Below are 14,175 nucleotides of genomic sequence, written 5' to 3'. Positions count from 1 at the left end.
TTCTTCTCAGTCCTGTGTCAGTAGGCTCTCCTACTACACGGGGCATCTCATTATTACACAGCATCTCCCATTTTGACTATACCCATTCCTTGCCTCTGCATCTCTCTCCAACTACTGCTCCTTTTCTCCCCTTCATCACAAAGCTTCTTGAAATAGTAGTCAGGGCCAGGTGCGGAGGCTCATGCGTGTAATCCTAATGTTTTGGGAGGCTGAGGCAGACGGATCGTTTGAGGCCAGGAGTTGGCGGCCAGCCAGGGCAACATAGTTGGACACTGTCTTCATACAAAAAAATTAAAAATTAGCCCAGCAAGGTGGCGCACACCTGTACCCCCAGTAACTCTGTAGGCTGAGGTGGGAGGATCACTTCAGCCCAGGAGTTCAAGGCTGCAATGAGCTATGATTCTGCCACTGCATTCCAGCCTGGGTGATAGAGCGAGACCCTGTCTCAAAACAAGGAAAAAAAGAAAGAGTCTAGAGTCTACTCTCTATGGTTTCATTCTTCCTGTTCACTCATCTGTCCCTACTCTTCCACTGAAACTTCCCTTGTAAAGGTTGCCAGCAACTTATATATTGCAAAATCTAATGAGTTTACCTCTGCCCTCGTAGAACTTGACCCTTCAGTAGCATTTGACACAGTTGACCATTTCCTCCTTCTCGAGGCATTCTTCCTTCTTGGTTTTAACGATGATACTCTCTCCTGGTTTTCCTCTGCCTCTATAGCCTCCTCTTCTCAGTCTCCTTGGCAGGCTTCTCTTTTATCTGACCATTAGTGTTGGGGTACTTTAGGGCTTGGTTCTGAAATAGCATCTAGTCGCTGTCTAAAGCTGTCAAAATGATCTCATCTACTCCAGAGCTCTAAATACCACCTAAATACTAATGACACCCAATTTTACATCTCCATGCCTGAGCCCAGACTCATTCATGCTCCTCTTGCTTTATGTCTCCACCTGGCAAACAGGCACTTCAAATCTTGCATTTCCACATTGGAGCTCTTCATTCTCTTTATCCTCAAAATCTCTCCCTCTCCTCTCCCCTCCCCTTCACCCCTTTAGCTTCTTTATCCATCTATTTGCACAGGGCAAATTCTTTAAGTCGTCTTTCACTCTTACTTTTCCCTCATCCCACACATCCAGCCCATCACCATGTTTAGTCAGTTCTATTAAATACCTCTTGTCTCTACCTCACTTTTCTTTCCATTTCCACAGACACATTCTTAGTCTCAGCCACCCTCGTTTTTCCCCTGGACAACTGAAAAAGCCTCTTTAGTGGCCTCCCTGCTTCACATCAGTCCCTCCCAAATACATTCTCCACCAGAAGTAAGAATGAACACTTCAAAAATGTAATTTGGGGCCGGGTGCGGTGGCTCATGCCTGTCATCCTAGCATTTTGGGAAGCCGAGGCAGGCAGATCACTTGAAGTCAGGAGTTCCAGACCAGCCTTGCCAACATGGTGAAACCCCGTCTCTACTAAAAATACAAAAATTTGCCAGGTATGGTGGCAATCCCAGCTACTCGGGAGGCTGAGGCACGAGAATTACTCGTGAACCCAGGAGGTGGAGGTTGCAGTGAGCCAAGATCATGCCACTGCACCCCAGCCTGGGCAACAGAACAAGGCTCTGTCTCAAAAAAAAAAAAAAAAAAAAAAAAGAAAGTCATTTGGTGATATATAGTCATTGTCTCATTAAAGGAGTATTTATTGAGTGTCTGCTGTTGTGCGATGTATCAGACAGTGAACAAGTCTCTGCTGTTTAGAAGCTTACAGTCTCATACTGAGAGAAAAGCAATCAACAAATTCATGTTAGAAGGTGATAACTGTATGGAATAAAGTAGATCAGGTAAGGGGATCTCAGGGAACATAGGTCTATGTGTAACTTGCAGGGGTTTGTAATTTTAAATAGGGGAGTAGGAAATGTTTGATCTCTAAATATCATTTCCTACTAAAAGAGTTCCTAAGAGAAATGCCTAATTCCATGCCAGAGCTAAGAAATGTGTAAGATGATTCTGGAATATCTTGTTACACCAGAAAACAAAGAACCTAACAAAGACTGTTGGGGTGGCATCAAAAGGACCCAGTAGCCAAGTTCAAGAGACTCTCATTTGCCAAATATGGAACAATTTGAGTGTCTGAAAGAATAACAACTGCAGTGGGTCAAAATATGTACATGTCCAAATACCTGAGTTAGGCCAGGCATGGTGGCTCACGCCTGTAATCCCAGCACTTTGGGAGGCCGAGGCGGGTGGATCACGAGGTCAGGAGATCGAGACCATCCTGGCTAACATGGTGAAACCCCATCTCTACTAAAAATACAAAAAATTACCTGAGCATGGTGGCGGGCACCTGTAGTCCCAGCCACTCGGGAGGCTGAGGCAGGAGAATGGCATGAACCCGGGAGGCGGAGGTTGCAGTGAGCGGAGATCGCGCCACTGTGCCCCAGCCTGGGCGACAGAGCGAGACTCTGTCTCAAAAAAAAAAAAACACCTGAGATCATAATGATACTTTTAAAGTCAAGAACACAACCCATTGGTCACCTTTGGCAAGTTCTATGGAACCGATTAATTATTCTGAAAACTGGTGAAGAAAAGGACAGAAATAAGCATGTTGCCTGCTTTCTCTATATGAAAATAACCAAGGAAACCAAATAGTTGACGAGGAAAAGTTCCTCTTTATAGACATATTCCAGCTAAGACATGAAGAAAAAAGATAGAATTAGAATATCATCATTTTACAGCCTCTGGGGAAATAATCAGTCTACGCCACGATCATCCCCAGCTTCTAACATCACAAAAAGAGCAAGAGCCAGATATTCAGCTCCTGACGAGTGGACGCAATACATCTTGTGAAGTAGTTTGGGTTTCCAGATAAAATACACAGTGTCCAGTTAAATTTGGATTTCAAATATCAAATAAATTTTAGTATAAATATATCCCAAATATTCCATGAGACATACATATGCTGAAAAATGTTCAAGGACCAGGTTGGGCGCGGTGGCTCACACCTGTAATCCTAGCACTTTGGGAGGCCGAGGCAGGCAGATCATGAGATCAGGAGATCGAGACCATCCTGGCCAACACGGTGAAACCCCATCTCTACTAAAAATATAAACATTAGCTGGGCGTAGTGGCCCGTGCCTGTAATCCCAGCTACTCGGGAGGCTGAGGCAGGAGAATCGCTTGAACCAGGGAGTTGGAGGTTGCAGAGAGCTGAGATCACGCCATGGCACTCCAACCTGGGTGACAGAGTGAGACTTTGTCCCCCTGCCCCCCGCCAAATAAAAAAGTTCAGGGACTGTGTGCAGTGACTCACACCTATAATCCCAGCATTTTGGGAGGTAGAGGCAGGCAGATTGCTTGAGCCCAGTAGTTCAAGACCAGCCTGGGCAACATACCAAGACCTCATCCTTATAAAAAATTGGCCAGGCAAGGTGGTGCATGCCTGTAGTCCCAGCTCCCTGAGAGGCTGAGGTGGGAGGATTGCTTGAGCCTGGGAGGCAGAGGTTGCGGTGAGCCGAGATCGCCACTGCACTCCAGCCTGGGTGACACAGCAAGACTCTATTTCAAAAAAAAAAAAAAAAGCTCATTATCTGAAATTAAAACTTAACTGGGCATCTTGTATTTTCATTTACTAATCCTGGTAACCCTAGAAGTAGTCTGGCCAAAATAGTCACACCTGAACCCACTTTAACCTCAAAATCTAACTACCAGGAAGCACAGCAATATTATAATCAGCAACATTCAGAGTGTGAGAAACTTTGTCCTGCAGAACAGACCACTCAACTTTTTCAACAAGTAGAAAAAGAGAGAGAGAAAAAGAGACGGAATTTTGTTTAGATTCTGATTCAGAAAATCAAGGGTAGGTGCAGCCACTACAAAAATTGGTCTGGCTTCTGAGATCCCCTTTCCTCTGACTCCAGGCTTCCCCTGGGCTTTCACTTCATGGTGCAGCAACACCAAACCACTTTGAATTGAGGCCCCTTAGAGGCAATCTTGAAAGATGCTTGAGGCCAAGTCTTGTTTTACTAAACCAGATTACAAGTGGAGGGGTGATGTGAGGAGGGGAGAAAAAGCTAAGATCCTAGTGTCTGGGGTGGGATGGGATGAGAGCTGAGGTACAGCAACTGCGATGAGAGGGCACTTTGGGGAAGGAGCAGAGAGGTTTTTAAAAGGCAGTGATTGGGAAGTTTTGTTGGTGATGTGTGATGTCTCCTCATCCTTTTCCTGCTCATGTCTTTGGAGCAGGGTAATTTAGATGCTGGGCTGGATCTACAGGGCTTAGAAGTTTGGATGAAGCCCGAGTGTGGTGGCTCATGCCTATAATCCGAGAGTTTTGGGAGGCCAAGGTGGGTGGATCACTTGAGGTCAGGAGTTCAAGACCAGCCTAGCCAACATGATGAAACCCCGTCTCTACTAAAAACACAAAAATTAGCTGGGCATAGTGGCGCATGCCTGTAGTTTCAGCTACCTGGGAGGCTGAGGCAGGAGAATCGCTTGCATCCAGGAGACGGAGGTTGCAGTGAGCCGAGATCGCACCACTGCACTCCAGCCTGGGCGACAGAGCAAGACTCCATATCAAAAAAACAAACAAACAAAAAACCATGCTGGGCACAATGGCTCATGCCTGTAATCCCAGCACTTTGGGAGGCCGAGGCGGGTGGATCATGATGTTAGGAGTTTGAGACCAGCCTGGCCAACATGGTGAAACCCTGTCTCTACTAAAAATATAAAAATTAGCTGAGCATGGTGGTGTACACCTGTAATCCCAGCTACTTGGGAGGCTAAGGCAGGAGAATTGCTTGAACCCGGGAGGCAGAGGTTGCAGTGGGCCGAGATCACGCCATTGCACTGCAGCCTGGGTAACAGAGCAAGACTCCAACTCAATAAAACAAACAAACAAACAAACAAACCAAAACGATGAGAAGGGTGGACTAAGAAGTCATGGCTGCCTTCAGGCCATATCACACCAGATTCTATGTAGATCTGTCTCCCTGCTATGAACCCCTCAAGGGCACAGACTTTGTTTCCAGCTTTAGATTTCCTACTGCCTATTAAAGTGTCTGTCACTTCATACATATCTGGTGAATAAATGAATGAATGAATGAGTGAATGAAGCCTCCTCATTTGCAGAGATGGTGGTCTTCTGATATAACAAATTGTGGTCATCAGATATACAATTGCCTTATGGAACACTGAATTTAACCTTTGCTATTTCCACACACCAGGAGGGAATATTCTAGACTTAACAACTAGGCTCGGGCTGGGCATGGTGGCTCACACATGTAATCCCAGCACTTGCAAAAGCTGGGATGGGAGAATCACTTGAGCCCAGGAGTTTGAGACCAGCCTGGGCCACGTGGCAAGACCCTCTCTCTACAAAAAATAAAAAATTAGCTGGGCGTGGTGGCATGTGCCTGAAGTCCCAGAAACTTGGGAGGCTGAGGTGGGAGGATGGCTTGAGTCTGGGAGGTTGAAGCTGCAGCGAATCGTGATTGTGCCACTGCACTCCTGTCTGGGCAATGACGCAAGACCGCAAGACCCTCTCTCCAAAAAAAAAAAAAAAAAAAAAGAAGAAAAAGAGAAAGAAAGAAAGGAAGGAAGGAGAAAAAAATGCATAGAACATATTTGGACAATTAACAAATAATTACAAAGCAGCTCTCTGTGTAACTGACACTTGAGTCAAGAAATAGTAATGACCCGGTATGGCAGTTCGCGTCTGCTATCCCAACACTTGGGGAGGCCGAAGTGGGAGGATTGCTTGAGCCTGGGAGTTAAAGGCTGCAGTGAGTTATGATTGCACCACTGCACTCCAGCCTGGATGGCAGAGTGAGAGAGAAAAAAAGAGAGAAAGAGAGAAAGAAAGAAGGAAAGAAGGAAAGAGAAGGAAAGAAGGAAAGAAGGAAGGAAGAAGAAGGGAGGAAGGGAGGGAGGGAGGGAGGAAGGAAGGAAGGAAGGAAGGAAAGAAAAAGAAAGAAAGAAAGAAAGAAAGAAAGAAAGAAAGAAAGAAAGAAAGAAAGAAAGAAAGAAAGAAAAAAAGAAAAGACAAGAAAAGAAAAGAAAAGAAAGAAAGAAAGGGAAACTAGGTTCAGTTCACTGGGTCACAAGCCCTGGAGTCACTTTCCCAGGCATCTTGAGACGCTTTCCTCTGTGAATGGAAAGCCCAGCCTGCTTCCTGTTTTCTCTTGCAGTTCAGTTTTGTGAGTGTCTGCAGTGTACGTGTCTTGTGATGTGTTCTGGGAGCTGTGATGAGGCTCACATCACAACCAGAAAATGACCTTGGAAGGAGAACCCTGGACAAGGCAGGAAAAATAATGAGGGCAATCAAGAGTCTGGAAAGTCCTGGCAGCTATGAAAGGTTTCAGCCATGCACCAGTCATCATCTATGTACTCAAGAGAAAGAAAGAAGAGATGAAAGATACCGCTCCCTTCACCCTGCGCCTCTATCTAAAGGAAAGAATAACACAAAGAAAAAAAAGCATGAGAGAAAGGCTGCCATGTGAGAACTCCGGGCTTGACTTAAAAGGTTCTCCTTCTATGACCATGGTGTAATAAGTCATTTTTTATATCTGAATAACATTGTTCTTCTACAGCATCATCTTATGAGCTATAAATGTATCCCATTGGTATTGCCATTAAAATATTTTGGGTTTTTTTTCCTGAGATTTTTAGAGGAAAAACCGAGACTTAAATCTTTTTTTTTCCTGCTTAATCATACATTTTATTCTTCAGACATGGTTCTGAAGGACTCTGGATGCTCCAAAAACTCATATTTGCCTGCAAAGGTGGAGGTTTTCACCACTGAGGACATGCTATGAGGTAGGCAGACATTATTCAGTGAGGAGGCCTGGAAAGGCGTAGAGGCAGCGGCAGCACAGGTGCAACAGTGAGAAGGTGCCCCCGGCTGCCGACTCTGTGAGGGCAGAGACCATCCACCATTGACACACAGTAGGTGTGCTGTACAGGTTTGTTGAATGAATAAATGAAAGAAAGAGAAAGACTATCACATATATGGAAGTATAAGTTCTTCAGTGTCTTTTAAAAACTAGAAAAAAGGGCTGGGTGCAGTGGCTCAGCCTGTAATCTCCCTTAACCGGAGAATTGCTTGAGGCCAGGAGTTCAAGACCAGCCTGGGCAAAAAATTGAGAACCATCTCTATAAAAAAACAAAAAAAATTAGCTGGGTGTGGTGGCGCACATTTGTAGTCCCAGCCAGCTACTCTAGAGGCTGAGGTGGGAGGATCACTCCAGCCCACAAGTTTGACACTGCAATGAGCTGTAATCACCCCAATAAACCCAAGCCTGGGTGGACAGACTGAAACCTTATCTCCAAAATATATATACATATACTGGGTGCAGTGGTTCATGCCTGTAATACCAATACTTTGGGAGGCTTTGGGAGGCTGAGGCAGAAGGATTGCTTGAGCCCAGGAGTTCAAAACCAGCCTGGGCAACATATTGAGACCCTGTCTCTATTTCTATTTTTTTTTTTTTTTTTTTTTTTTTTTTGAGACGGAGTCTCGCTCTGTCGCCCAGGCGGGAGTGCAGTGGCGCGATCTCGGCTCACTGCAAGCTCCGCCTCCCGGGTTCACGCCATTCTCCTGCCTCAGCCTCCCGAGTAGCTGGGACTACAGGCACCCACAACCGCGCCCGGCTAATTTTTTGTATTTTTAGTAGAGACGGAGTTTCACCGTGGTCTCGATCTCCTGACCTTGTGATCCGCCCGCCTCGGCCTCCCAAAGTGCTGGGATTACAGGCGTGCGCCACCGCGCCCGGCCTCTATTTCTATTTATATATATATATATATATATATATTTTTTTTTTTTTTTTTTTTTTTTTTTCTGAGACTGAGTCTCCCTCTGTCACCCAGGCTGGAGTGCAGTGGCGTGATCTCAGCTCACTGCAAACTCTATCTCCCGGGTTCAAGAGATTCTCCTGCCTCAGCCTCCAGAATAGCTGGGATTACAGACACCCACCACCATGCCTGGCTAATTTTTATATTTTTAGTAGAGATGGGGTTTCACCATGTTGACCAGAATGGTCTCAAACTCTTGACCTCAAGTGATCCGCCCGCCTTGGCCTCTCACAGTGCTGGGATTACAGGCATGAGCCACCATGCCCAGTCACACCCACTCCCCAAAAATAATAATTTATTTCTTAAAAAGGTAAAAAAAAAAACCAGGCCGGGCGTGGTGGCTCACACCTGTAATCCCAGCACTTTGGGAGGCCGAGGCGGGCAGATTACCTAAGCTCAGGAGTTCAAGACCAGCCTGAGCAACACGGTGAAACCCTATCTCTACTAAAATACAAAAAATTAGCCGAGCGTGGCAGCATGCACCTGTAATCCCAGCTATGCAGGAGGCTGAAGCAGGAGAATTGCTTGAACCTGGCAGACAGTGGTTGCAGTGAGCCGAGATCGTGCCACTGCACTCCAGCCTAGGAGACAGAGCGAGACCCCGTCTCCAAAAAAAAAAAAAAAAAAAAGTAAAAAAAACCAAAACCCTAGAAAAAAGAAGCCCAATTTATCCATTATTTCAGTCTCACATAGGACCTGAAAATGGCATTTCCAGGTGCTTCTCAAGGAAGCTCAGTCCATTTCACCAGAGTAAGATGTACTAGAGCCAGCACCAGACTCCATCAGGAAACCAGCACTCTTGGGAACAGCTTTGGAATCTCAGGGGATTTGAAGGTATTTTGTTGTTGTTGTTGTTAATGGAAACATTCCTTCAAGTAAAGACTACAAACTTTTTTTGTGTGCAAGTTGATAGAGCCTCAGCTTTGGGAGGCTGTGTTAGTTTCCCTGGGCTGCCATAACAAAATACAACAAATTGCGTGGCATAAAACAACATAAATGCATTGTCTCGCAGTTCTAGAGGCTACAGGTCCAAAATCAAGGTATCGGCAAGGTCGTATTTCCTCTGGTAGAGGTCATGGAACCCTCCCTTGCCTCTTCCTAGCTGCTGGTAGTTTGCCTTGGCTGGCAGCGGCAAGGCTCCCCGCGTCCTGTTCTCTGTGGGTCTCTGTCTTTACATGGCCATCTTCTTACGACACCACTCATGTTGGATTAGGGGTCCATCCTACTCCAGTGTGACCTAACCTTAACTCATTACGTCTGCAATGACCTATTTCCAAATAAGGTCAGACTCTGAGATACTGGGTTAAGGGGTTAAAACATCAACATCTCTTTTTTTTTTTTTTTTAGACGGAGTCTTGCTCTGTTGCCCAGGCTGGGGTGCAGTGGTGTGATCTCGGCTCACTGCAACGTCCACCTTCCAGGTTCAAGCGACTCTCCTGCCTCAACCTCCCAAGTAACTGGGATTACAGGCTTGCACCACCATGCTCGACTACTTTTTGTATTTTTAAGTAGAGACAGGCTGGGTGTGGTGGCTCACACCTGTAATCCCAGCACTTTGGGAGGCCAAGGCAGGCAGATCACAAGGTCAGGAGTTCAAGACCAGCCTGGCCAACAGAGTGAAACCCCGCCTCTACTAAAGATACCAAAAATTAGCCGGGCACAGTGGCTCACACCTGTAATCCCAGCACTTTGGAAGACCGAGGCGGGTGGATCACAAGGTCAGGAGATGGAGACCATCCTGGCTAACACAGTGAAACCCCAACTCTACTAAAAATACAAAAAATTAGCCGGGCATGGTGGTGGGCACCTGTAGTCCCAGCTACTCAGGAAGCTGAGGTAGGAGAATGGTGTGAACCCAATAGGTGGAGCTTGCAGTGAGCCGAGATCGGGTCGCTGCACTCCAGCCTGGGCAACAGAGCGAGACTCCATCTCAAAAAAATATATATATACAAAAAATTATCTGAGTGTGATGGTGGGTGCCTGTAATTTCAGCTACTCAGGAGACCGAGGCAGAAGAGTCACTTGAATCCAGAAGGCAGAGGTTGCAGTGAGCCGAGATCATGCGATTGCACTCCAGCCTGGGTGACAGAGCAAGACTTTGTCTCAAAAAAAAAAAAAGGTAGAGATGGTATTTTGCCACATTGGTCACGCGGGGCTCAAACTCCTGACCTCAGGTTTTCTGCCGACCTTGCCTGCGGTGGCGTGAGCCACTGCGCCCGGTCCAACATATCTTTTTGAGGGGATCATAACTTAATTCATAACAGAGACATTTGGAGGAACACACTCCAGTTAAAACTGAGTTGAATTCAGCATCTCAATTGACAAAGAGAATCAAATTGTTACCTGCTTTGTCACTGCGTTCCACCTGAATCTGATGACCCTTATCTGTACTCTGGAACCTATTTTCACCATAGCACCTGTCATACTGTAGAGTAACTTACCATCTGTCATTTTTATCAGGCTGCGAGTCTTGGCCCTTACTTTCCCTTTTTTTTTTCTTTTTGAGATGGAGTCTCGTTCTGTCACCCAGTCTGGAGTGCAGTGGCAAGTTCTCGGCTCACTGCAACCTCCATCTCCCGGGTTCAAGCAATTCTCCTGCCTCAACCTCTGGGTTGGCTGGGACCACAGGCACGCGCTACCACGCCTGGCTAATTTTTACATTTTTAGTAGAGATGGGGTTTCACCATGTTGGCCAGGTTAGTCTTGAACTCCTGACCTCAAGTGATCCACCCTCCTTGGCTTCCCATATTGCTGGGATTACAGGCATGAGCCACCACGCCTGGCCTTACTTTCCTTTTTATTGCCTCAGTCTAGCACTACAGTAGGCACGCAAGCTTACTGAATAAAATGAATGTCATGTCACAAATCACTTTGGAGATAGTCGATGACTACTTACACAAGTCAGTCTCCTTAAACACCACACAATTTCTGCTTAGTGCCCTTAATAGCTCTCTGCTCACACCTTGTTCCAGGCAACCTATAGAATTGGCTGTGCTCTTTAATTCGGGAAATACCTTGGCTCCCACCTTCCTGCCCATCCCTCTTGCTCAATTCCAGTTGCCTCAGTTTCCCTGGGTTGCCACCTAACAGGAGTTTTCCCAGTGAGCAGTGACAATGGGTGTTGGTTCCATTTCTGCCCATGGGTGCCGTCTCCTGACTGCCCTCACTCCTCCCTTGGCAGCTGGTGAGCCAGGCCTGGTCACCCCACCCAAGTCACTACTCAGCACTCCGGGCTCCTGCTCAGCTGAGAGATGGGATCAGACAGTCTGTGACTTCCCTTTATATTTTTATTTATTGAAGTCCTCCTAGTTTATGTATTTATTTTGACAACTTTATTGAGATATGGTTCACACACCCATAAAATCTCCCTTTTTAAAGTGTGCAATATAGTAGCTTTAGTGTATGCACAGAGCTGTGCAACCATCAGCATTTCCTAACTCCAGAGCATTTTCATCACCCCCCAGGAGAAACCCTATATCCATTAGCAGTCACTCTCCATTCCTACTTCCCCTTTGGCCTTAGCTACCACTAATCTACTTTCCGTCTTTGTGGATTTGCCTATTCTAGTTATTTTATATGAATGGAATCATACAATATGTGGCCTTTTATGTATGGTTTCTTTCTTTCTTTTTGAGACAAGGCTCTCACTCTGTCACCCAGGCTGCCTAGGCTGGAGTACAGTGGTACAAACGCAACTCACTGCAGCCTCAACCTCCCAGGCTCAAGCGATCCTCCCACCTCAGCCTCCTGAGTAGTTGGCACTACAGGCACACATCACCACACTCAGCCAGATTTTAAATTTTTAATAGAGATGGGATCTCACCATGTTGTCCAGGCTGGTCTTGAACTCCGGGGCTTAAACGATCCACCCACCTTAGCCTCCCAAATGCTAGAATTACAGGCATGAGCCACCACTTCCAGCCTGGGTTCTTTCACTTAGACACTTAGCATGAAGTTTTCTTTCTTCCTTTCTTTCTTCCTTCCTTCTTTCCTTCCTTTCTTCTTTCCTTCCTTCCTTCCTTTCCTTCTTTTTCTTTCTTTCTTTTTTTTTTTTTTTTTGAGACAGAGTCTCTGTCATCTAGGCTGGAGTGCAGCGGTGTGATGAGTTCACTGAAGCCTCAAACTCCTGTGCTTAACTGATTCTCCCATCTCAACCTCCCAAAGCTCTGGGATTGCAGGCATGAGCCACTGCACCCAGCTAGCATACTGTTTTCTCTGCTTTTTCTTTTTTTTTTCCTTTTCTTTTTGAGACAGGGTCTTACTCTGTTGCCCAGGCTGGAGTGCAGTGGTGCGATCTTGGCTCACTGCAACCTCCGCCTCTCAGCCCCAAGCGATCCTCCCATCCACCTCAGGCTCCTGAGTAACTGGGACTACAGGCACACACCACCACACCCAGCTAACTTTCATATTTTTTGGCAGAGATGGAGTTTCACCATGTTGCCCAGGCTGGCATAATGTTTTCAAGATTTGTTTGTGTTGTAGCCTGTATCAGTACTTAATTGCTTTTTATGGTTTAATGAATAAATAAAACATAAGTTCATACCATGTTTATTTACCCACTCATCAGCTGATGAACATTTATTTGGGTTGTTTCACTTTTTTGGCCATAATGAATAATGTTTCTATAAACATTGATGTACAAGCTTTTGTTAGAACATATGTTTTTAACTCTCCTGGAATGGGATTACTGGGTCACAAGGTAACTTTTTGTTTTAACTCTTTGAAGAACTGCCAGATTGTTTTCCAAAAAGTCTGTACCATTTTATATTCTCATCAGCAATGTGTAAGGGTTTGGTTTCTCCAAATCTTTGACAAAATTTATTATTATCTATCTTTCTTATTACAGCCATTCTAGTGGGCATAAAGTGGCATCTATTGTGGTTTTGATTGGCATTTCCCTGATGGCTAATGATACTGAGTGTCTTTTCGTGTGTTTATTGAGCATTTGTAGGTCTATCCCTTTGTCCACTTTCAAAATTGAGTTATTTTTTTTTTATTGTTGAGTTGTGAGAGTTTTTATATTCTGGCTACAATTCTCTTAAGATACATGATTTGCAAATATTTTCTCCCATTTTGTGGGTTGTCTTTTTACTTTCTTGATGGTATTCTTTGGAATGCAAAAGTTTTACTTTGATGAAGTCCAATTTATCTATTTTTTTATTTTGTCACTTGTGCTTTTGATGAGGTATCTGAGAAACTGTTGCCTAATCCAAGATTGTGTTGATTTACTGCTATGTTTTCTTCTAAGAGTTTTATAGTTTTTAGCTCTTAACATTCATTCATTATCCCTTCTCTTCATTTTTAGTTTATCATCTTCTAAAGGTAAATGCAGTTTACAGCAGGTTTGCTTGGTGTAATCTTCTCTGTATCATCTGTTGCTGTCTTTACCCTGGAATGAGCCATCTCCTTAATAAAACTGTTCACATTTAGTTCTGTGAAACAGACATTCATAACATCAACAACCTTTGCCTTCCATCCTGTCAAAAAACAAATACATATGTAATAAAATATGCTTTCCAACTTCCTGTCAGCTTTGTCTGCTCTACCACAGACAAAGACTGGAGTTCCTCCAGGCATTGACAACTTTGGAAGTGGTTTGAAGCTTGGTGGTTTAAAGCAGGACAATCTCCTGTGACCTAAATCCTGAGGAAGAAGGAATACAACTGCAGAACTCTTCAGAGGGGCCCTTGCTGGTTGGCAAGCTGTCACCCCGCCACAAGCCTGACCACCCAGGGCCCTTTCTGCATCTGTGGCCCATTGTTCCTGGGGTTTTGAGTATTCAGTTCAGCCATTGTCTGAGCCATTGTCTGCCAAGATGTTGGAGTTTGGAAATTTTTCATTATGCCTTTGAGAAAATAATATCACACTTTCTCTCTTAATTCTGTATTCATTGATCTTTGTAAGTTGGTGGCAAAATTAGTTGTTGTTTCCTTGGGCATTGGATATGTATGGTGGTTGATCCCCTCCAAATGGTATATTTGTTCTCGTATTTGTTGGCAAATCTTTTAACTTTTTATTTATCGGAACACCTTCCAAAACAAGAAACAATTCACTTAAAAAAAAAATCAGATTTCTTTTTCTTTTTTCTTTTTTTTTTTGACAGTGTCTCACTCTGTCGCCCAGACTGGAAAGCAGTGGCATGACCATGGCTTAATGCAGCCTTGACCTCCTGGGCTCAAGCGATCCTCCCACCTCAGCCTCCTGAGTAGCTGGGACTACAGATGCACACCACCATGCCCGGCTAATTTTTTTGTATTTTGTATTTGTTTTTAGAGACAGGGTTTTGCCATGTTGCTCGAACTCCTGGGCTCAAGGGATATGCCCGCCTTGGCCT

Source organism: Macaca thibetana, chromosome 7 (assembly GCF_024542745.1).
Source record: "Macaca thibetana thibetana isolate TM-01 chromosome 7, ASM2454274v1, whole genome shotgun sequence".
Classification (NCBI taxonomy): domain Eukaryota; kingdom Metazoa; phylum Chordata; class Mammalia; order Primates; family Cercopithecidae; genus Macaca; species Macaca thibetana.
This window is presented reverse-complemented; position numbering follows the sequence as displayed.